The sequence below is a fragment of the Octodon degus genome, unplaced genomic scaffold (genome assembly GCF_000260255.1).
Source record: "Octodon degus isolate 3935 unplaced genomic scaffold, OctDeg1.0 scaffold00014, whole genome shotgun sequence".
NCBI classification, from domain to species: Eukaryota; Metazoa; Chordata; class Mammalia; order Rodentia; family Octodontidae; genus Octodon; species Octodon degus.
The window spans coordinates 16,506,426-16,519,370 of NW_004524590.1; the positions used below are offsets into that span (position 1 = coordinate 16,506,426).

General features: G+C 35.8%; 1 pseudogene; it reads right to left on the minus strand.

The window, feature by feature from the left end:
• Positions 1–5,816: 5,816 nt before the first annotated feature.
• Positions 5,817–11,727, minus strand: LOC101563065 (annotated as a pseudogene).
• Positions 11,728–12,945: the final 1,218 nt, after the last annotated feature.

Genomic DNA, 12,945 nt, shown 5'->3' on the forward strand with positions numbered 1-12,945 from the left:
TGAAAATAAGACAGTAATGATGAATAATGAATGATTCACCATATGTGAATACATACTCTTAGATTTAGAATACGTATTCTTAGAAACTGCAAACACTTCATGTCCCTATGATTAATATTAACTTACTAGAATTTGGTACCAAGCCAGTGATCTATATCTGTGCTTACCCATCTTGATGTATGAAATTCTTTGTATTTTAGAATCATGAAATAGCTATCTAAGATTTAAAAAAAAATAAGAAATCACATGAGGGAAGAGATCACAATTGAGTGGATGCTAAAAGCAATTATTGACTAAAAATTCAGTTCTATGGTGTGTTTGACAATCAAGAATTATTCTTTATAATAATGAGGAAATTGGAGACAGATATTTACTTTATTTATTCTAAAATATTTTCATTTTTCAGAAAAGAACTCAATGAGGGCTGGTGAGATGGCTCAGTGGTCTAAAGCACCTTCTTAGAACAACCTAAGCTAAGCAAAAGCACAGCGACCGCGGTTCGATCCCCAGCACCACATGCCAGCCAGCCCCGCCCCCTGGTGGGCTGAACTGGCCACACACACACAAAATAAATAAATATTTAAAAAAAAAAAAAGAAAAGAACTCAATGAAATTTTATATGAACCTTATGCTTTTATTTTAATTTGATTTTTTGATATTATATAAGAACACAATTGTTTTTCACTAATTAATGGCAAATAAAATATTAGTTCTTAAACACCGATAAGAAGAATCAGGAAGATCATAAACTGTCACAAAAAATTCTAGTAGCTTGTTATTTCAATGCACACACATACACACACACACACATACACACAACAACAACAACATCAGACATATCATTTGTTTTCCTAGAATTCAGAAAACACATGGATCTTATACTATGGTTGTGTAAAGCAATACATCTATGAGACATCTGTTTCGGTATCAAAACACAATCTCAGCTATAAAATAGTAGATCAAAGAAATTAATCTCTTCAAACATTAGTTATTGAATCTTTAAAGTAAGTCAGTCACTGTTTTAAGTATCAGGGTTAAAGCAGAGAAAGAGAAAACTTTCATTCTCATAAAACCTATGTGTTAGTAGGACAGGGAAGTTAGTGTACAAGCAAAGACAAGAAATGAGCATTGTAATTTATGATCACGGTATACATTGTGAATGAAATAAATTAGGATAATGAAGACTTACATGCAGATCAATGAGGTGAGACTTCTCTGGAAAGGCTGATCTGCTCAGAAGAGATGAGAGCATGGTCCAACCACTTAAGAAGCTTCCCTCTCATTCTCTTCTTGTGTGTATATAGTTAAGATGAACCTCAGACAAGATAATTTGGTAGGAGCAACATGCATTATTTTGAGTCACACCCATTAAGATCTGTACACTAAATGATTCCTTTTCCATACCAGATTGTTAGACTGGAGATGCATACCCTTCACCAAAACACCCTTGGGAATATCAATTAAGGTTATAAAATGAATAGCACTGGGCTTTCAAATGACCCCCTTATCATCACATTTTACTTCCTTTCTTGTACTGTTTCCTAAGTAGTTCATTTGTGGATGTCTTTGTGAAAGGTGTAACTTCCATAATTTCTCTTACAGTGATTTTGTTATTTGTGTACAGGAATGCTATTTTTTTGTGTGTGTTGACTTTGTATTCAGCTATGCTACTGAATTTGGTTATTAAATCTAGAAGTCTTTTATGGAGATTTGGGGTCTTCTCTGTAGGTTATCATATCATCTGTTGTCTGGGTTATTTTTCTCTGATTGCTGAGACAAAACGCCCAACACCTAATATTAAAGAAGGAAAGGTTTATTTAGCTCACAGTTTGTGGAGGGTTCAGTCCATGCTTGGCTAGCTCCAAAGCAAAGTGGCAACGGCAGAAGTCAGCAATTCATTATGGTGGCAAAATACAAGAGCAAAACAGGAAGAGCAGTGGCCTCAGTGACAGTAGCAGAGGCAGAGGGAAAGCCTCTCTCCTTTCCTTCTTTCATTCAGGCTTTCAGTCCCAGGCTGGTGTGGCACGCACACCCATGATCCCAGCATTGGAATTAACAAAGTCCACTCCATGACTACTTGGAGCTTTGGGGGGACAACCAGACAAAAACCATAATATCTGTGTATATTAATAACTTAACTACTTTCTTTTCTATCATTATTCTTTTTATTTCTTTCTCTTTTCTAATTGCTCTGGCTAGTGTTTCCAGGACTATATCGAAGTGATGGCAATGTGCATCTTTGTGCTGTTCCTGAATTTAAAATGCAAGCTTTCAGTTTTTGTCTTTTTAGCATGATATTGGTTGTTGGTTTTTCATAGATGGCTTTTGTCAGATCTAGATAAAGACCATCTATTCTACTTACCTGTAGAGGTTTTTTTTTTTTTTTTTTTTTTTTTGAATGAGTGTTGGACTAGCAAAAGCTTTTTCTGCATTGGTTGAGAAGATCATGTGATTTTTGTTTTGGCTCTGTTGATATTGTATATTAGGTTTATTCATTTTTGTATGATGAATCATTCTTGCATTCCTAGGATGAATGTCACGTCTCGTGTGGCATATAATCTTCTGGATGATTTGCTGCATTCTGTTTGCTACTATTTTATTGAGGATTTTTGTATCTATGTTCATTTGGGAGATTAGCCTGTAGTTCTCTTTATGTTTGGTTCTTTCTCTGGTTTGATGTAAGGGTAAATCTTGCCTCCAGGAATGAGTTAAGGAGATTTTGCTTCCCTTTTAAGTTCATTAAAGAGTTTGAGAGGCATTGGCTTCTAATCTTTTGTAAATTTCTTATAGAATTCATCTGAAAATCCATCAAGCCCTACACCTTTTTCTTGGTAATTTTTTAATTACATTTTCAATTTCATTAACTGATATTGAGTGTTTCAAAATTCTTATGTCTTCTTCATTCAACCGTGGTAGTTCATATGTTTCTAGAAATCTATCTGATTCTTCTGTATTCTCCATCCATTTGAGTCAAGTTTTTCAAAGTAGGTATTGAGAATTTTTTTGAATTTCCTGAGGATCTTTGGTGAGTTCATCCTTTTCATTTCTTATTGTATAAATCTGAATGTTATCTTTCCTTTTCTGATAAGGATGGCTAGGGGTTATCAATTTTATTCTTTTTTTCCAAGAAAAAACCCTTCTCTATTCCTCATGTTTTTTTCACTGTTTTTTTTTTCAACTCCATTGCATTAATTTCTGCTCTGATATTTATAATTTCTTCCATTCTTTGGGCTCTGGGTTTTACCTGCTCTTCTTTGTCTACAAGATTGCTATGTAGCATTAGGTTGTGTATTTTTTTCCCGGTGTGTTTTCCTGATGTGAGAATTCACCTCTAAAAATTTCCCTCTGAGGACACATTTATTGCATCCCACTAGTTTTGATAAGTTGTATTTGCATTTCTGTTGTATTGTTAATGTTGTCTAATTTTATCTGTGACCTATTGGTTATTCAGGCGCTAGTTACTTAATTTCCATATGTTTATGAATTGTTTTTTCATTAATTTTCATTTTCATTACACTATAATCACACAATAAGAATGGGATAATTTCAGTTCTGTTGAATTTGCTTAATCATGTTCTGTGGACAAGTATATGGTCTATTTTAGAGAATATCCTGTGTGCAGCTGAGAAGAACGTGCATTTTGAAGTTGCTGGGTGGAAAACTATTAAAGTCTGCTAAGTCCATTTTTTACAAGTCCATTCTATTATTTCTTAACTGATTTTTTTTGTTTGTTTAGCTGCCTTATCTCTTTGTGATAATGTGTATTAATATCCCTAAGTGGGGCCGGGGAGATGGCTCAAAAGAGCAAGTGCTTCTCTGGCAAGTGCAAGGGCCTGAGTTCAATCCCAAGTTCCTTAAATAAATAAATAAATAAATAAATAAATAAATAAATTGTCCCTAATTAGAATTGTGTTAATTCTTTTTTGATTTCTCATGTTGATTAATATTTGTTTTATATAGTTGAGTGCTCCCATATTTGTTGCATGTGTGTCTACTATTGTTTTCTCTTCCTTTTAAACTTCTCCCCTCACAAATAGGTAGTGATCTGCTTTATCTCCTTTGTTCATTCTTGACTTGAAATTTACATTGTTTGCAAATAGAATAGGTACCCCTGCGATTTCTGGGCTTCTGTTGCATGGAGTATTTTTCTCCATCCTTTGGCGCTCAGTCTGTGAATTTGCTTTTTAGTTCAATGTGTTTCTTATATACATAGTATTGTAAGATCTTGCTTATTAATCCATTCTCTCAGTCTGTTTCTTTTAATTGTGAATGGAGGGCACATACATTAAAGGTTATAATTGCTATGTATCGGTTTGTTTTCATTATGTTACTTTCCCAATGATGATTCCCTACTTTTTCCCTCCATTTAATTGTTTTTGCTGCTTGATAATTTCTTTATGTTGTGTTTTTTTGAATTGTGACCGTTTTTCTATCTGTCTGTATCTTTCAGTATCCTTTGTATTGTTGGTTTGGCCATCATTTCTTCAGGTGTTCATTCTCTTGAAAATATCTTATTTCTATATTCATTTTGAAAATGGTTATTCAGGATCTGTAAATCTAGCCTGGAAGTTGTTTTCTTTCAGGACCCTAAATACTTCACTCCAAGCTCTATTTGCCTTCATGGTTTATATTGAGAAGTCCGTCATGATAGTGATGACTTTTCTTTACAAGAAATTGTTTCTTTTCTCTAACAGCTTTTAATATTCTGAACCTGTGCTGAATTTCTGAGATCTTGATTTTTTTTATTTTATGTATTTAGTACAGGGTCTACACAGGGTCTCACTACAAAGATTGGACTCATAGTTGATCCTCTTGTTTTCATCTTCTCAAGCACTGGGGATACAGGTACATGCCACCACACTCAGTCTCAATCACTATCTCAGTGTTCCTTGGGGGCAGGGCCGGCACAGCACATTGGAGATTAAACCCCAGTTCCTGCATCTACCTAAGCAGGTGCTTTAATCCACTGAACTCTGGCCAGCCCTGGAATCTCGATTATTATGTATCTAGGAATAGATTTATTTTGGTTATGGCTAATTAGAATTCTACGTGCCTCATTTAAATGTATATCAGATTATTTTCCCATTCTTTGGAAATTTTCTGTTACTAATTTTTCATATAGTTTCCTTTTAAGTCATTTGTATTGACTCCTGCTTTTTTTACACCAATTACTCTTATATTAGTTTTCTTCTTATTGTCTTGCAGTTGTTGAGTTGTTATTTCATGATATTTTGTTATTTTAAATAGATATTTCCTTGTATCATTGCTAAATAGGATCCTGTCTTCAAGGCTTGAACATCTTTCTTCATTTTTGTTCATGTGATTTTGCCAACTTTCTAAGCATATTTTATTTCCTGGGTGTCTTCTTAAGTCAGTTTCTTATTCCTTTTTTTTTTTTTAATGATTGATATAGTTTATTTAGACTTAGGACAGCAGCCTCCGGAAGCAGCAAAAAAAGAGAGGTAACAGAAAGGGTTAGGGAAAAGTGGAACTTTTACTTTAAAACAAGAATGAGGCAAGAGATCCTTCCAGATTCTGCAGCAGCTTACATGCAGGAGCCACTACTGGAGAAACAGCTTAAGGCATCAGCTTCAGAAACACTAAAAGCCAGACATTAAAAAAAAAAGAAAAAAAAAAACCAAGTATACATATAGACATACAGGCAATAATTATGCATCAGTTGGATCCCCTGGGAAACTAAAAGCAGTTTTTAAGCATAGGCCCACCCGTTCTTGAAAGCAAGTGTTTAGGTTACCCTAGAATAGAAACTAACTGCATAACCAGTTAAGGTATACAAAAAAACCCCACAATCTTTATTAAAGTCTGTTGATGCAGTATAGTATGTACAACTGGCACATGGTGCCAACTTTATTTGCAGATAAAGTACTCAAGTTTACAAGGTATGCCTTTGCCACAGCCTTGGCCAAATCTTCAACTAATGCACAATTTAGCTGTGCTATCGTGCTGATGTTAGCATGCTTTCATGTGGCAAACTTGTTCTTGATGGAAATATGCTTTATAAGCCCACAATTGACTACTACTATTTCTTAGCCAGGTGCTGTATTACAAAAAAAAAGAGACTCTTCAGTGTACAGCAGGTGATGCTGCAGCATTGGTGTCCATTCACCATTATCAAGAATTTTCTGTGCTAAGCAAAAAGTTCCTGCTGCAATTTGAGAAGGAGGAAAGTACACCATTTCGTAGTCCAACATAGACAGTTCCATCAGGTATTTGTCCAATGTATGTTGCTCAATGTCAACCTCTCCAATCTTAGATGTTCTGTGAAGAGATTGCAGGGGGAGCGGGTGACACAGACCAAAGCTTAAAACTCTTAGGATCTTCATCTCCATCTGCCTGATCTGGTGCTTAGTGTAAGTGTTGGCAGTCACGTAGGCAAAGTCCCCAATTATTGGAGAGCACATTTCTTCATAGTTGCTTGTGATGAACATGACAGTGACTCTGACCAGCTGCAGCATCTTCTTAGGCACACCATTATTCTGCATGAACTGATCAATAATGGACACAGTCATGTGCATGGTCTCCTTCAGCAACCTGAACCTGCACTAGCTGATCAATTAGGGGGCTCTCACACTTCCAGTGATTTCTCGACCCAGTAGTTACTTCAGTCTGACTGCCTGCTCTTCCTCAAGTTGTCTGAGATAAGCATAGATATCTTTCACGTATTTATTACAGAGGTTTGGATCTATTCCACCTTCTGCATTCACGTCATTCAGAGCCAGAATGACGTCAGAGAAAGCCTGACACAGACCTTCTTTAGCAGGGGGACATCCTGAAGTCTCCATGAGGTTTGGAGGAGGAGTGTCCACCAAAATGGGTTCAGGTGTAAGTTTTTCTCCCTTAACAGGCACAAACTCAGGCTCTGGCACACACACGGGCACTTTTTCCAAAGATTTCTGTAGTTCTTTTGGCAGTAACTTTCCCAGTCACCAAAGCTTTTGCTTCCTTTTTCTGGAAATCCAGCGTGAAAAACTCCTCCAGGTAAACCAACAGCTCCAGGAGAACCAACAGCTGCCTAACAACAGCTCTTCTTTGTCTTCAGTTCTCCTTTTAATTCTGTTAGCAACAATCTTCAGGTGGCCGTTTCACATTCAGTTAGGCATTGCAAGTTGACCTCTAGCTGTGCATCCACCACAGATATTATCATCATTTGCAGTGCACTGGCACTTTGCTTGCTGTTTTTACTGCCCCAAAGCCTCAAGGAAAATACCTCAAGGTATCTTCCATAGCTCCAGAAACTGTGATCATATGTGAGCGTAGAATGAAGACAAGACGTAACATAGGTGAAGGGTAACAAAGACTACAGAAAGAATGATTTTCTTTATGATTTTAACATGCAGCTGATGAAATATATGCTAGCCACACCTCCATCATATTATGGATTGAAGAGTTATTCCTGCCCTTTACATTTAAGCCTCATTAGAATGGTACTTGGGGATGAAGCCTCCAAAGTTTAGGAGAAGTCATGAAATTGGGATCCTAATGATGGGATGAGTTACCCTGTAACTTGTAGAAAGGAATTCTTTCTTATCAAAGTAAAAACAGAAGAAGGCAACTATAAGCTAAGAAATAAAATGATCATCAGGGACCAAACTTACTGACAATGTTTTCTTGGACCCTCTAAACTACAGAAATATGGAAAATGAGTTTCTGTAGTTTATGTCATTGAGAATCTTATATTTTGTTATAGCAGCTCTGGAAGAGTAGTATCCCTCAACATTCACTTACCTTTTTAATACACAATTATGTTAACTTTCCCATTCCTTCTATTCATAATTTGGCAGAAGGGATTTGGCTTATGTGGGTATTCTTCAGCTCTTGTTCAGATACTCAGATGTTGTGTCTGTTGGTTTGTTATGTTGATGACATCATGTTAATTGAACCAGAGTAATGAGAAGTTTTAAGTACACTAAGAGTCTTGGAGAAGTGTAAATATACCAGAAAGTAGAATATATACAGTATTTAAATTTAGGGGAAGGGCATATCAAGGGTGCTTTTAAATTTTCAAAGGTCTAAGGCATATTGGGAAAAATTGACCAAAATGAAAACAGCATTACAACACTTTGAATTCTGGAAACAGCAACTTTCATAATTCCAAATACCTTTCAAAGTAATTAAATGAATAAAGGAAAGGTCATCAGTTTTAAGTGGGAATTACAGCATACAGCAGCTCTATAGTAGGTCAAGAAGCAAGAGATTTTAATTCTTGGGCTATGTGATGAACGGCTTCTGTATTATCACCTTTACTATTCATGGGAAAGGAGACAACATTTTAGGAAAATTCTAATAGAAGAATAAAAGACCCCAGATTTCCGGTGTAAGTTCTTGCTACTAATAGTAGTGAGCATACTCTATTCAAAAAATAGTTCCTATCAGATATTAACCAATTGATTATGAGATCTGAATGGAACATCCATGCAGCCATACCTTTCCACAAAGAATTGATTTCTTAATCTTACCAAAGCATCAGTTAGGGGCATCCTAAAAGAAATCCATTATAAAATGAAATTGCACAACTGGGATTGATTAAGAGCTAGGTACCTATACCATATGAAACTATCAGTCTGAAATCTATACTTGACCCCATATTGCACATCATTACTGCACCCAAATTCTTCCCTTGGTTCACATCTACAGCTTCATGATGACCCTTAAGACTAGCTTTTGGTGGGGGAGGAGGAAAAGGGGCATAATTGTGTATTAAAAAGGTAAGTGAATGTTGAGGGATACTACTCTTCCAGAGCTGCTATAACAAAATATAAGATTCTCAGTACAAAAGGGAAAAGGGGCAGTCATGGTGTTAGAGAAGGAATCTATACACAGGCTCCCTAGTATGTGCTTCCAGTAATCAAGACTGAGTTATATCTTTGAAAACAAAACTGAGTTGTATCTTTGAAAACTACCTGTGAATGACAGAAGTAAGGGCCCTCCTTGCAATGTGATACCATCCTTTGGGGAGTTTTGTTGCACCATGTTCTTGCATTAGATTCTTTTCTTCCTGGAAAACTTAGTGACTCATTGAATTGAAATTGTCATTATGTAAAGAAGAGGTTTACCTTTACTGCCCACAGGTTCTCTTCAAGCCTCCTTTTCAGACACTAAATATTGTTAGATATGTCAACTTTTATATAACAATATGCAACATAATATTGAACCAAATAATTTATACCAGGAAAGAAGATATGGCTGGTAAGAATGAGATTCACTGACCTGTCATATGATCAGACCACTTTTAAATTTCCAGGCTTATCCAGTAAGACAAGAATCTTGTAAGAGCAAAATTAAGATACATGTTGAAAAAGAGCACCCTCAAAGGATGAGGTGCACACTCTGGGTTACAGTTTGTACATACTGTATCTCAAGGGCCATTATGCATTATGCACAACCTTGTCATCTACAGGTAAAATACATAGATGCAGGGAATAAGAGGTGTCCCTGCTCATCATTACTCCTTATGACCCATGTAAGAGTTTGTATTTCTTATTTCCCAAACGATTGTCCTATAGGCATAAAGGAGTTGGATCTTTGATGGCCACAGGAGCCCCACTAAAATTCAAGCTTTAGCTGCTATCGAGTCACTTGCCTTCTCATAACAACAGAGCAGTGACAATAAGGAATAAGACATTCTGCAGATGCACTACCAATGCCAATAATGATGTCTTTGTCCTTCTAGGGAAGCAGTTTACTTGATCATTAAGAGATTTCTTGGCTACATGCACATTTTGGATAAGGAAAGAATTTTTATCATCCCACATGATTTACCTGGTTATTTAACAGGTATTTTTTGGCTCCTGCTTGACAATTTTTTATGGTAAGTGGATAAAAGCAATAGATAAGGCCCAAGAAAATTAGTTTGAATAAAAGTCCAGATCCCTCAGGTATGATTTCCTGCAACATGTTAGCCAGTAAACTAAAAAGATTAACACAGGCACTAGATAAAAGCAAATCTAACAATTATAATAGATGAAAGACACATGAGCATCATTCAGGACTCTACACTGGCTGCAATGCACAGGCTGTGTATTGCCTCTCAGTACCATTTGCATGTCTCCCCAGAAACTGCAGAGAAGGGAGCTCCAGTGCTTAATATAAAAATCATGAGGATCTGAATTGTGCAGGAAGTGGATGCTGCTTTATAGCATTCATTTATGCCTTTAGGATTGAGTGTCTCACTCTGTAACCACTGGGAGTAATTTTGGCAGGCAACTCTCCACCAGCATCTTCCTCTGAAAAAGAGAGCTAAGATACCCACAGCGTGTGCCTTCCCTCATCCAGTGACTGGAAGATGAGGTTGTATAAGTGCCTGTACCTTTGAGGAAAGTTAGTGCCATTTTATAGATACAGCCCACCACCAGAACTTCTCCTATTCATAGTTAGCAGAAGGGATTTGGATCTACTAAGGGGTTAATTGACTGCATTCCTCAGTCATATCTAAATTCCCTTACTCTGAGTGATCATTGCAAAAGCATCCTCCAGTAAAACTCCTATGTGGACATTTCTAATCCAAAGTCTAATTTATGGGGAGGCTTACTTAAAACATTGATCAAAAAGTTTATTTCTGGAGACAGATAATTTGGAACTGTGCAACAACTTTTAAAAAGAAAACTGTGCCAGGTAGCAGTATTACTGAATCTTACATATGAGATCTTTATGGTTCAAGGATATAGTTCAGTGACACATCATTTGCCTGGCAAGCATGAGGTCCTGCGTTCAATTCCCAGTGCGAAAACAAAAACAAACAAACAAACAAAAAAAAAAAAACCCTCTAACATTCAAGGACATCCAATTGAACCTCTAGTTTATTTCTTAAGAAAGTTAAACATGGCTTTTAAAAAGTTTTGGAGCCCTATTGTTTCTTTAAAAATTATCCCCCATATTAACTTTGAATGAGAGCTGAATGTTTCCTTAATGCCATACTTGAATAAATTACAAGTAGAAAGCGAAGTGATAGTTTTATGAGTTAGGAATTTCAGATCATATGTATTGAGAGATTAATGTATTATATGTTCGTGATATAATTTGTTAACTAGCCAATAGGAGCCATTATGGAAATAAATTCTTCATTAGTGAGATTTTGGTGATCTAAGAGTACTTAAATGGGAATCAATATTCCAAATCTCTTTCAAAGCATTCTAGCAAAGACTTTTACATTAGAATTCAATCCAGATACATCAGAAGTCTACATATTTAAAAAATTTGATCTTAGGTGGTATCAGATACACAATCTTGAGCATGAAGTTAAAAGGACAGTTATTAAGTATAAATATTTTGGGTGATTCTCTGTCAGTAAGAATATGACAGCCTTAATACTTTTATTATATTTATTTATATAAATCAAATCTTATATCTTTTATATAGCTAATATGGCCAACTGAATGTCAAACACCTGGGCTCATAACTACCTCCCTTTAATTTATATCAGATTATCTATCTCCTAGTATGAAAGTGCTTATCCTCCTATAAGTGTAAAGTCTAGATTGGGTAGACATTCAGCTTGAGAAAAACCTTTTATATTTAAGAGAAAGTACCAAGTCAATGAGTTTCAATGTGAGCACTATTAAGTTTGAAATGGAACATTCATTGATTTCTTTTTTCCTGAAAACTTTTTGCAAGCTTCAGACAAAGTATCTGGATGCCTATTACAAGTTATTTTCCCTGACTCGTGGCTTCCAAGCCTTTAACATTGGCTAGTTTTAACCTACCTTCCATTGTCCTTTCCCCACTCTACACTTAAAAACATACTTTTTTACTGTTTTATTCTTCCATCATGATACTCTTCATATCTTTGCATATTGTGTGAAAGCCTGTAAATGCACATATTCAGTGTATGCATATGTATGTATATACACACAGACTTCAGCAAAATACAGCTTTTGGCTAGTCATCTCATTAGTCATATTGATACATTTGCATATTATTTATTGGATACAACAGAAATATTTCATGTAAGAAAACTAAACTGTTAATTTATAAAGTAAAATAAAATAAAAGGCTAAGGAAATAGAAGATCTGGAAGTAAGGATGGGTTATGGGGATAGGTGAGAAGAGTGGGTAAAGGGATAGAAAATGCTCAGCATATGTTATGTATGCACCAATTCTCTGAGAAAAATATCAATATTCAGTATTACAGATACATATAATGAAAACAGAAACCATGCAGAAACCAAAAATACTGTGTAGTCATTTAATAAAAAAAGCTTTTTGACCTTGCCAATGTGCTCATTGATCATTTAGGCTGAATCCCTGCCCATATTTTTTCTGTACATCTCTACTGGGTGGCCAACTTGGTTGTTGAGCAATGAATTGATGGCCCAAGTGACCCTTACCTCTGTGGCTAGGGTCAGTACCGGCCTTAGACAAGCCCCTGACAAGTGCTGTCCTACATTTAAGTAACAATTTTTTCCTCATGTGCTGTCAGGGCAGCACTTTAAGAAAAGCCAGAGGAGAAATCCCAAGGCAGCCTGGAGACATAGCTTTGGATTATCACACCCATCACATTTGTTGGGCAAAGTTAGTCATGAGGCCAGTGAAGGCTGAAGGTATTGTTGATAGTGACTCTACTTCTTGTTAGGAGGGGCAAAAATACATTTGCCAAGTAGAAATTCAACAAATTTATTGTCATTTTTTCCTGCATTTTGCAACTGTCATATGTATTTCTGTATTGAATTGATACTGTGTTTTCTGGCAGTTTTAAAAGATGAAAATTTCCATGTAAAAATGTTTTAAAGTGCTTCAAACAAAAACCATCTGAAAACTTGAAAATATTCATGGTAGAAAAATTTCAATACTCCCCAGAACTTTATCCTATCTTCCTAAATATAATATTTTGATCATAATTTAATCTATATTCATGACCCAGCTTTGCCATTTTCTAGTGTTATTTGTACAGTTCTCTGTACAGCAATAGCCTACAAGATCATTGATGAA